Source organism: Ahaetulla prasina, chromosome 6, assembly GCF_028640845.1.
Source record: "Ahaetulla prasina isolate Xishuangbanna chromosome 6, ASM2864084v1, whole genome shotgun sequence".
Lineage (NCBI taxonomy): Eukaryota > Metazoa > Chordata > Lepidosauria > Squamata > Colubridae > Ahaetulla > Ahaetulla prasina.
This window is the reverse complement of record NC_080544.1, coordinates 102,960,443-102,972,913: the sequence shown is the minus strand read 5'-3', so window position 1 is coordinate 102,972,913 and position 12,471 is coordinate 102,960,443.

The window sequence follows — 12,471 nt, the reverse complement described above, 5'->3', positions numbered from 1 at the left end:
ACTATAAAAAATGCAAATAATTTTTCTGGGGACCACCAAAAATTTCTCACTGACCACCAGTGGTCCACGGACCACCAGTTGGTGACTGCTGCTCTAATGGGTGTGTGTCACATTGAAGGTGGTTAATGCAGTAGGGTAGGGCTTTACTTTAAGACATGTGGAAACTTTTAGACGTGTGGGTTTCAATTCTTTCCCCAGCTGGCATGGCCGGCTGAAGAATTCTGGGAGTTGAAGTCTACAAGACCCATGGCTAGAAACATCCCAGCTCCTCTCTGCACCAGAGGTGGGTTTCAGCAGGTTGTGACCAGTTCTGGAGAACCGGTAGTGGAAATTTTGAATAGTTTGGAGAACCGGTAAATACCACCTCTGACTGGCCCTGCCCCTATCTATTCTTTGCTTCCCGAGTCCCAGCTGATCGGGAGGAAATGGGGATTTGATCATCAATTGTGTTGTAAATGTTGTACCTTGATGAACGTATCTTTTCTTTTATGTACACTGAGAGCATATGCACCAAGACAAATTCCTTGTGTGTCCAATCACACTTGGCCAATAAAAATTCTATTTTGCAATAACCTTTCCCCCTGGAGTGGGGAGGGAATGGAGATTTTACAGTATCCTTCCCCTGGAGTGGGGTAGGAATGGAGATTTTATAGTATCCTTCCTCTTCCATGCCCACCAAGCTACACCCACAGAAGTGGTCGTAAAAATTTTTGAAACTCACCACTGCTCTGCACTCTTTGTCCCCTCCCCTCTATCCTGCTTGTATTTTAATGGGATTTTTAAATTTAAAATCTGCACTGTTTTAATGCATTATTCTGTGTTTTATTCAGTTCAATTTATTGAATGTAAGCCGCCTAGAATCACCTTTGGTGAGACGGACTGCATGCAGGCTTGATAAGTAAACAAATAAATAAACTATCCTTATTTTGGTCACGAAATCAGAAATATTTAAGGTTGATTTCTCATTTAATTTTTAACATCTCCCCCGCCCCCCCCCCATGTGTGTGTGTATATATATGCCTAATATTTACCTAATTAATTTAACTTGAATTAAGATTTAAAAATGGCTTTTTGTTCACAGAAACAATTCTACATTCTTCTCATTGTAAAATATCTGAATAATCTATGCTTTTAGTCAGAGAATATTAATGGATGGTTACTGTTATGTATTAACAGTTGTGCCTTTAAATATTTGAGCGGGAAATCAGCACGTTGCTGATTGGACGAAGCCTCCAGCAGAACTGTATAAAAGGAGAGGTTTTTCCCCCAGCCTGTTGCTGGGTTCACCATATATTAAAGAGCTGTTGTCACTACCCTGGTCTCCAGCCTCGTTACTTCCCGAACTTAACATTGGCGACGAAGGTGGGATCTCGAGGCTAAGGAGAACCAGAACCGAGCTGAAGCACGCTAGTTCCGAACCCAGCAAACTCAGGGCAGAAACGCGGAAATGGCAAACACGCCACCCGCACCGTACAACCCGGGCAAGGAGAAATGGGGAACATATATGACCCGTTTCGAAAGCTTTCTAGAAGCCAACGAACTACAGGGGATCCCTGATAACCGCAAACGGGCTTACTTCCTAAGCCATTGCGGGCCCGAGGTAATCGAGATTGCGGAAGCCCTGGCAGAGCCAACGCCGATACAATCGGTATCGTGGCCGACTCTGCAGACTTTGCTGAAGAACCATTTCGCACCGACGCCGTCCAAATACGTGCAGCGGTTCGAATTCGGAGAACGTAGACAGATGGAGGGCGAGTCCATCGGTGACTACATGGCCGCGTTGAGAAGAGCGTCCAAGGACTGTGGATACCGAGACTTAGACGAAGTGCTACTCGAGCAACTCATCCGAGGGGTCAAGGACATCCGCCTACGGCGACGACTGCTAGCCAGGAGCAACCTGACACTAGCCACCGCTCTGGACGAGGCCAGAGCACACGAAATGTCTACTAAAGCAGCAGAGACTCTGCAAAAGCCTCTTCAATCCAAGGCGAGCGCAAAGCCAACGCCAGTACACCAGGAGGAGATTCAGTCCGAATCCGAAGGTGAGGGCGAGGATGAGGAAGAGGTCTGCCGGACCGAGAAGCGCGACACTGAGGACCGTGGACGGTGCGGAAGCTGCGGAGGGCAGCATCAGCGCCAACGCTGCAGGTTTAAAGACGCAACATGCCGGCGGTGTGGGAAGAAAGGACACTTAGCTCAGGTTTGCAGAGCGGCCCAACCTTCCGCCGAAAATTCAAATCGGCCAATCAAAACGCGGAACCGGAAAGGCGGCCCGCGATTGGTTCAAACAAGAAAGGCGCGAAGTCTAACCAAACGACTGTCATTATAGGCCGCGCCTCAACCAAAGTGGAAAAGAAGATTTTCACAAAGCCCAAGATCGAGGGAGTACGGTGCAGGCTTGAAGTAGACACGGGATCAGCGATCACCATCATGTCCTGGGACACCCTGGCGAAGTCACTGCCGTCCGTCGCGAAGCGCCATTTGCAAGCACAGCGGCTACGAGTGCCACGACTACCAGGGAATCGCATCCCTGTTCGAGGGACCACCTCCGTCCGAGTCGAGTACGGCCTCACAAAAGACCCTGCCCATCACGATCGCCGAAGGAACTCTGCCCAGTCTGTTGGGACTAGACTGGTTTCGTGCCCTGGGCATGGGAGTGACTGGCATCTACAGAAGTGACTGCAATTTGAAAGACATTCTCTTTAACGAGTTCAAGATGTCTTCAAGGACTGCCTGGGCAAGTACAAGGGGACCCCTATTTCCTTCAACTTAGACCCCAGGTAGCCCCCATTAGGCTTAAGGCGAGGAGAGTCCTTTGCCCTAAAACCAAAATTGATAAGGAGCTGGACAAGCTCATAAATCAGGGTTTTGGTGCCAGTCGATCACGCAAAGTGGGAGACGCCAATCGTCACCCCAATCAAGTCGGACGGGTCAATTAGAATTTGCGCTGACTACAAGGCGACGCTTAACAAAGCCTTACAGAAAAGCGCGTACCCGGTTCCCGTAGTGCAACATTTATTGCACTCCTTGGGGCAAGGGCAAGTCTTTGCAAAGTTAGACTTGGCCCAAGCCTACCAACAACTGCCAGTAGACGCCCGCACAGCCCAAGCCCAAACGATTGTGACGCACAGGGGGCATTCAAGTGCAGCCGATTGCAATTTGGGGTTAGTGTGGCACCAGGGCTGTTCCAAAACCTGATGGAACGACTACTGCAAGGGCTCCCAGGGGTAGTTCCCTACTTCGATGATGTCCTAATTTCAGGGGAAAACATGGAGGAATTGGGGGAGCGGTTAAGAAAGGTCTTGAGCATTTTCCGGACAGCCGGATTAAAAGTCAAGACAAATAAATGTCAGATAGGGGTCGAATCGGTCGATTTCTTGGGCTACCGGATAGACAAGAAAGGAATTCACCCTACTGAGAGCAAGGTTAAGGCAATTAGGAAGGCTCCAGCGCCCAAAAACAAAGCAGAGCTGCAGGCATTCCTGGGATTGGTTAATTTCTACGCGGTCTTTTAAAGAACAAAGCAACTGCTATGGAACCGCTGCATAGGCTCTTAGGAAAAATACTGTTTGGTCTTGGGGAAAGTCAGAAAATAGGGCTTTTGAAGCAGTAAAGAACCTGCTCTCAAGTGATAGCCTGCTCATCCAATATCACGACTCACTACCCCTAGTGCTGGTTTCATGCGCCCCTTATGGGGTGGGGCTGTACTCAGCCATAGACTTCAAACGGCACAGAAGCCCCTATAGCGTTCTACTCTAGAACGATGTCCTCCCCAGAGAGGAACTACAGCCAATTAGACAAAGAAGCATTAGCCATTGTATCAGGGGTCAAAAATTCCATGAGTATGTCTTTGGGCGGAATTTTGAAATCGTGACTGACCACAGACCGTTATTGGGATTACTGGCTGGCGATCGCCAACGCCTGTGGCACTTTCGCCACGCTTGACTCGATGGACTATATTTTAGCCGCTTACTCATACAAGCTGCAGCATCGACCGGGAAAAGAAGTGGGGCATGCAGACGCATTGAGCCGATGCCCACTGCCAGGGCGATCAAGACCCCACTCCGGGACACCCATCCTCCTTATTGACTCGTTGGACTCTGGCCCAGTCACATCAAAGGAAGTGGCTCGGCATCATACCGACATTGTGTTAAGGACTGTACTCGGTTGGGTACAGAGAGGGTGTCATGCCGGGCTTAACGGTTCAAAGAATTTGTTAAGAAACGTGATGAGCTCTCGGCTCAAGGGGGTGCCTGTTATGGGGTGATCGTAATAATTCCTGTTAAGTTAAGGGCAAGGTATTGGACCTCCTCCACGAGGGTCACCCAGGCATCGTAAGGATGAAGGGGTTAGCTAGAAGCTATGTATGGTGGCCACTCATGGACGCAGAGATTGCTGAGAGGGTAGGGAAATGCCAAGCTTGCCAAGAGTCCAGACCGCTACCCCAACAGCCCCAGTCAGAGAATGGGAAAAGCCCCAAGGGCCTTGGTCAAGAATCCACATTGACTTTGCTGGCCCTTTCACGGCCAAACATTCCTAGTGGTGGTGGATGCATTTTCCAAATGGTTAGAGATCATACTTATGAAGTCCACCACAGCCGAAGCCCAAACGATTGTGGCGCACAGGGGGCATTCAAGTGCACCGATTGCAATTTGGGGTTAGTGTGGCACCAGGGCTGTTCCAAAACCTGATGGAACGACTACTGCAAGGGCTCCCAGGGTAGTTCCTACTTGATGATGTCCTAATTTCAGGGAAAACATGGAGGAATTGGGGAGCGGTTAAGAAAGGTCTTGAGCATTTTCCGGACAGCCGGATTAAAAGTCAAGACAAATAAATGTCAGATAGGGGTCGAATCGGTCGATTTCTTGGGCTACGGATAGACAAGAAAGGAATTCACCCTACTGAGAGCAAGGTTAAGGCAATTAGGAAGGCTCCAGCGCCCAAAAACAAAGCAGAGCTGCAGGCATTCCTGGGATTGGTTAATTTTACGCGGTCTTTTAAAGAACAAAGCAACCGTTGGAACCGCTGCATAGGCTCTTAGGAAAAATACTGTTTGGTCTTGGGGAAAGTCAGAAAATAGGGCTTTTGAAGCAGTAAAGAACCTGCTCTCAAGTGATAGCCTGCTCATCCAATATCACGACTCACTACCCCTAGTGCTGGTTTGCGATCGTCCCTTATGGGGTGGGGCTGTACTCAGCCATAGACTTCCAAACGGCACAGAAGCCCCTATAGCTTTCTACTCTAGAACGATGTCCTCCCCAGAGAGGAACTACAGCCAATTAGACAAAGAAGCATTAGCCATTGTATCAGGGGTCAAAAATTCCATGAGTATGTCTTTGGGCGGAATTTTGAAATCGTGACTGACCACAGACCGTTATTGGGATTACTGGCTGGCGATCGCCAACGCCTGTGGCACTTTCGCCACGCTTGACTCGATGGACTATATTTTTAGCCGCTTACTCATACAAGCTGCAGCATCGACCGGGAAAAGAAGTGGGGCATGCAGACGCTTTGAGCCGATGCCCACTGCCAGGGCGATCAAGACCCCACTCCGGGACACCCATCCTCCTTATTGACTCGTTGGACTCTGGCCCAGTCACATCAAAGGAAGTGGCTCGGCATCATACCGACATTGTGTTAAGGACTGTACTCGGTTGGGTACAGAGAGGGTGGCCGCTCGCCGGGCTAACGGTTCAAAGAATTTGTTAAGAAACGTGATGAGCTCTCGGCTCAAGGGGGTGCCTGTTATGGGGTGATCGTGTAATAATTCCTGTTAAGTTAAGGGCAAGGTATTGGACCTCCTCCACGAGGGTCACCCAGAAATCTTGCAAAGGCCTTGAAGGGATGATTAGAAATCTTGCAAAGGCCTTGAAGGGATGATTAGAAATCTTGCAAAGGCCTTGAAGGGATGATTAGAAATCTTGCAAAGGCCTTGAAGGGATGATTAGAAATCTTGCAAAGGCCTTGAAGGGATGATTAGAAATCTTGCAAAGGCCTTGAAGGGATGATTAGAAATCTTGCAAAGGCCTTGAAGGGATGATTAGAAATCTTGCAAAGGCCTTGAAGGGATGATTAGAAATCTTGCAAAGGCCTTGAAGGGATGATTAGAAATCTTGCAAAGGCCTTGAAGGGATGATTAGAAATCCTGCAGAATTTAAAATAATTATTGGTGCGATACTTCTATCACGCCAATAAAATAGCTGTAAATGCAGTCCGGTTGCTAAGCCACTTGTCATAAGTTGAGGACTACTTGCACATATCGAATTTATCGTAAACTTCATGGAGTCCTTCAGGATTTGATGATTTATAAATGAAAATAATAACAACCACAGTAGCAACAAGGAGTTAAGATGATATTTTGGCTTTTGGGCTTTCTAAAAGGCCTTGAAGGGATGATTAGAAATCTTGCAAAGGCCTTGAAGGGATGATTAGAAATCTTGCAAAGGCCTTGAAGGGATGATTAGAAATCTTGCAAAGGCCTTGAAGGGATGATTAGAAATCTTGCAAAGGCCTTGAAGGGATGATTAGAAATCTTGCAAAGGCCTTGAAGGGATGATTAGAAATCTTGCAAAGGCCTTGAAGGGATGATTAGAAATCTTGCAAAGGCCTTGAAGATATGGCTGCTCCAACTAGCCTGTAACTCTAATGCAGGGGTCACCAGTCTTTCAGACCTCAGGGGCCGCTGCATTCATAATTTTAAATCCTGTGGACCACTAATAGGATCTGTCTAATGACCAGCTGGGTGGGTGTGGTAAGGTGGTCACATGACTGGGTGGGTGTGGCCAACTCAATGTCACTCACGTTGAGGGGTGCCTTGTCAGGCTCTACTGCTACTCCTGCCTGCCTGCCCCAACAGAAAGCAGTTGCTGCAGCTAAGCAGCCACCACGAGAAAGAGTTGGCAAAACAGCTGGCTCAGTTCAAATTGGATCTAACCGAGAAGGAGGCTCAGCAGAAGCACCTCACTGAGGACTAGGAGCATAGGCTTTCCAAACAGAGGGAAGACCTGAGGGAATGCAAGGCCAGGTACCAGCGCCTGGAGGCTCAGCAGAAGCACCTCACTGAGGACTAGGAGCATAGGCTTTCCAAACAGAGGGAAGACCTGAGGGAATGCAAGGCCAGGTACCAGCGCCTGGAGGCTCAGCAGAAGCACCTCACTGAGGACTAGGAGCATAGGCTTTCCAAACAGAGGGAAGACCTGAGGGAATGCAAGGCCAGGTACCAGCGCCTGGAGGCTCAGCAGAAGCACCTCACTGAGGACTAGGAGCATAGGCTTTCCAAACAGAGGGAAGACCTGAGGGAATGCAAGGCCAGGTACCAGCGCCTGGAGGCTCAGCAGAAGCACCTCACTGAGGACTAGGAGCATAGGCTTTCCAAACAGAGGGAAGACCTGAGGGAATGCAAGGCCAGGTACCAGCGCCTGGAGGCTCAGCAGAAGCACCTCACTGAGGACTAGGAGCATAGGCTTTCCAAACAGAGGGAAGACCTGAGGGAATGCAAGGCCAGGTACCAGCGCCTGGAGGCTCAGCAGAAGCACCTCACTGAGGACTAGGAGCATAGGCTTTCCAAACAGAGGGAAGACCTGAGGGAATGCAAGGCCAGGTACCAGCGCCTGGAGGCTCAGCAGAAGCACCTCACTGAGGACTAGGAGCATAGGCTTTCCAAACAGAGGGAAGACCTGAGGGAATGCAAGGCCAGGTACCAGCGCCTGGAGGCTCAGCAGAAGCTCCTCTCTGCACCAGAGGTGGGTTTCAATTCTTTCCCCAGCTGGCATGGCCGGCTGAAGAATTCTGGGAGTTGAAGTCTACAAGACCCATGGCTAGAAACATCCCAGCTCCTCTCTGCACCAGAGGTGGGTTTCAATTCTTTCCCCAGCTGGCATGGCCGGCTGAAGAATTCTGGGAGTTGAAGTCTACAAGACCCATGGCTAGAAACATCCCAGCTCCTCTCTGCACCAGAGGTGGGTTTCAATTCTTTCCCCAGCTGGCATGGCCGGCTGAAGAATTCTGGGAGTTGAAGTCTACAAGACCCATGGCTAGAAACATCCCAGCTCCTCTCTGCACCAGAGGTGGGTTTCAATTCTTTCCCCAGCTGGCATGGCCGGCTGAAGAATTCTGGGAGTTGAAGTCTACAAGACCCATGGCTAGAAACATCCCAGCTCCTCTCTGCACCAGAGGTGGGTTTCAATTCTTTCCCCAGCTGGCATGGCCGGCTGAAGAATTCTGGGAGTTGAAGTCTACAAGACCCATGGCTAGAAACATCCCAGCTCCTCTCTGCACCAGAGGTGGGTTTCAATTCTTTCCCCAGCTGGCATGGCCGGCTGAAGAATTCTGGGAGTTGAAGTCTACAAGACCCATGGCTAGAAACATCCCAGCTCCTCTCTGCACCAGAGGTGGGTTTCAATTCTTTCCCCAGCTGGCATGGCCGGCTGAAGAATTCTGGGAGTTGAAGTCTACAAGACCCATGGCTAGAAACATCCCAGCTCCTCTCTGCACCAGAGGTGGGTTTCAATTCTTTCCCCAGCTGGCATGGCCGGCTGAAGAATTCTGGGAGTTGAAGTCTACAAGACCCATGGCTAGAAACATCCCAGCTCCTCTCTGCACCAGAGGTGGGTTTCAATTCTTTCCCCAGCTGGCATGGCCGGCTGAAGAATTCTGGGAGTTGAAGTCTACAAGACCCATGGCTAGAAACATCCCAGCTCCTCTCTGCACCAGAGGTGGGTTTCAGCAGGTTCTGACCGGTTCTGGAGAACCGGTAAATACCACCTCTGACTGGCCCCGCCCCCATCTATTCTCTGCCTCCTGAGTCCCAGCTGATCGGGAGGAAATGGGATTCTTAAATTTAAACTCTGCACTGTTTTAATGCGTTAATCTGTGTTTTATTCAGTTCATTTTATTGAATGTAAGCCGCCTAGAATCACCTCTGGTGAGACGGACTGCATGCAGGCTTGATAAGTAAACAAATAAATAAACTATCCTTATTTTGGTCACGAAATCAGAAATATTTAAGGTTGATTTCTCATTTAATTTTTAACATCTCCCCCCATGTGTGTGTGTGTGTGTGTGTGTGTGTGTATGTATGTGTGTGTGTGTATATATATGCCTAATATTTACCTAATTAATTTAACTTGAATTAAGATTTAAAAATGGCTTTTTGTTCACAGAAACAATTCTACATTCTTCTCATTGTAAAATATCTGAATAATCTATGCTTTTAGTCAGAGAATATTAATGGATGGTTACTATTCTTACAGAATAGGAAACCTAGTGATATATAAGAACTATTATTAGTTTCATAACCCTTCACTAACGCTAATGGCCATTTTGTCCGAATATATGGAAACATAAAAACACAGGCTTTAAAAAGCACTCAAAGCCTGGTTGACTATAAATCCATTATAAAAATAAAAGGTATATAAAAACGTGTCAAAGACATCAATAGTTATGGCATTACAGAATAACAATATTTCATAACCATCTCATTTCGCGTCTTTCTCTGCAAAATTGCTTGAACCGTCTTAACAGTACACAAGGTTGATCATTCCCATTTTCAATCTGTTTGCAAATTCAGCAAAAAAGAAAATTAGTATGAAATCATTTTTTTCTTGTTTTCTTTTCTTTTCTTGTTTTCTGTATGTGTGTGTGTATGTATGTGTGTGTGTGTGTGTGTGTGTGTGTGTGTTTTACACATTCTTCCTTGCATCTCTCTGCAATGGCAGCTTTGGGGTTTGAATAGACATATTGTAAGACCATACTTGGAATACTGCATCCAGTTTTGGTTGCCATGATACAAAAAAGATGTTGAGGCACTAGAAAGCGTGCAGAGGAAAGCAACAAAGATGATGAGGGGACTGGAGGCTAAAAGATATGAAGGACGGTGGCAAGAATTGGGCATGTCTAGCCTAATGAAAAGAAGGACCAGGGGTGATATGATAGCAGTGTTTCAATACCTAAGGCAACGGTCACCAACTGGTGGTCCGTGGACCACTGGTAGTCCACAAGAACATTTTGGTGGTCTGCAGAAAAAATATTTGCATTTTTTTATATTGCACTAAATCAGGGGTCCTCAAATTACGGTCCCTGGGATGGATACGTGCAATGAACGTTTGTGTTGCTGCAGAGAGTCTCCCCCTTTGGGGACTTTTTGTGTGGGCCGGAGGGAGGCAGAAATTCCGACTTGGGGTCTGCTTCAGCCTCCTGGTGCAGGGCTTTGGGTGAAGGCTGGAGGGAAGTGCTGCTGGTGGCGAAGAGCTGCCTTGTTCCAGTGGGACTGCCTCATGGCCTAGAACTGGCTGACCATCTCAACCCTCTGAGCCTCCAGGCGCTGGTACCTGGCCTTGCACTCCCACAGGTCTTCCCTCTACTTGGAAAGCCTATGCTTGTAGTCCTCAGTGAGGTGCTTCTGCTGAGCCTCCTTCTCAGTCAGATCCAATTTGAACTGAGCTGTTTTGCCAACTCTTTCTCATGGTGGCTGCTTAGCTCCAACAACTGCTTCCTGTTGGGGCCCTAAGGAGCCTGGGCGGGCTGGAGAGGAGTTGACCACGCTCACCCAGTCACATGACCATGCCCACCCAGCTGGTCATTAGGTCATATTAGTGGTCTGTGGGATTTAAAATTATGAATTTAGTGGTCCCTGAGGTTGGTGACCCCTGACCTAAGGGGCTGCCACAAAGAAGAGAGGGTCAACCTATTTTCCAAAGGACCAGAAGGCAGAATAAGAACCAATGAATGAGAACCAACCTAGAACTAAGGAGAAATTTCTTGAATACAGCTCATCTGTCTGGAACCCACACTGCATATCGGACATTAATATAATTGAACAAGTCCAGAGATATTTCACAAGAAGAGTCCTTCACTCCTCTGCTTGCAACAAAATATCTTATGCCACCAGACTCGAAATTTTGGGTTTAGACAACTTAGAATTTCGCCGTCTTCGGTTTAACCTAAGCATAGTACATAAAATCATCTGCTACAATGTCCTGCCAGCCAATGAATACTTCAGCTTCAACCAAAACAATACAAGAGCACACAATAGATACAAACTCATGGTAAACCGATCCAAACTAGACTGCAGAAAATACGACTTCAGTAACAGAGTGGTCAACGCCTGGAATGTGCTACCTGACTCTGTGTTTTCTTCCCCAAATCCTCAAAACTTTAACCTTAGACTGTCTACTGTAGACTTCACCCCATTTGTAAGAGGTCTGTAAGGGGCGTGCATAAGCACATCATTCCAGAAATTGTGGGTGATCCAACATTGGAAGTTTTTAAGAAGACATTGCATAATCATTTGTCCAGAATGATATAGGGCAGGGGTCTGCAAACTTGGCTCCTTTAAGACTTGTGGACTTCAACTCCCAGAGCTTTGCTGGCTGAGGAACTCTGGGAGTTGAAGTCCACAAGTCTTAAAAGAGCCAAGTTTGCAGACCCCTGGTATAGGGTCTCCTGCTTGAGCGGGGGGTTGGACCAGAAGATTTCCAAAGTCCTTTCCAACTCTATTATTCTGAAACAATCCAGAGTCACAATATCTTTTTTATATTGTGGTGACCAGAACTGGATGCAGTGTTCCAAGGGTGGTCTTACTACTGCTTTACAAAGCCTTAGTAAGTCCACATTTGGAATACTGTATCCAGTTCTGGTCACCACACTATAAAAAAGATGTTGAGACTCTGGAAAGAATGTAGAGAAGAGCAACAAAAATGATTAGGAGACTGGAGGCTAAAACATACAAAGAATGGTTGCAGGAATTAGGTATGTCTAGTTTAATGAAAAGAAGGAGTAGGGGAGACATGATAGCAGTGCTACAAAGACAAGGGGTATGTGTGTGTCAAACTATTTTTCAAAGCACCAAAAGGCAAGACGAGAAACAATGGATGGAAACTAACCAAGGAGAGAAGCAACCTAGGATGAAGGAGAAATTTCCTAATGGTTAGAGCAATCGACCAATGGAACAACTCACCTTCAGAAGTTGTGGGTGCTCCATCACTGGAGGCTTTCAAACAGAGACTGGACACTCATTTATCTGAAACGGTATAGGATCTCCTGCTTGGAGGACCAGAAGACATCCAAGGTCCCTCCCAACTTTATGATACACCTATCCTGCGCAGACTGCACTGGCTACCTGTGGCCTTCCGGGTGCGCTTCAAGGTTTGGGTCACTATCTTCAAAGCGCTCCATGGCATAGGGCCGGGTTACTTACGGGACCGCCTACTGCCACCGATTGCCTCCCACCGACCCGTTCGCTCTCACAGAGAGGGACTCCTTAAGGTGCCGTCCGCCAGGCAGTGCCGACTGGCGACACCCAGAGGAAGGGCTTTCTCTGTGGGGGCTCCCACCCTCTGGAACAAGCTTCCCCCAGGGCTGCGCCAACTTCCCGACCTCCGAACCTTCAACCGCGAGCTTAAGACACATCTATATATTTGCGCAGGGCTAGCCTAGGGTTTTTAGTTTTAAATTTAGTTTTAATGGGGTTTT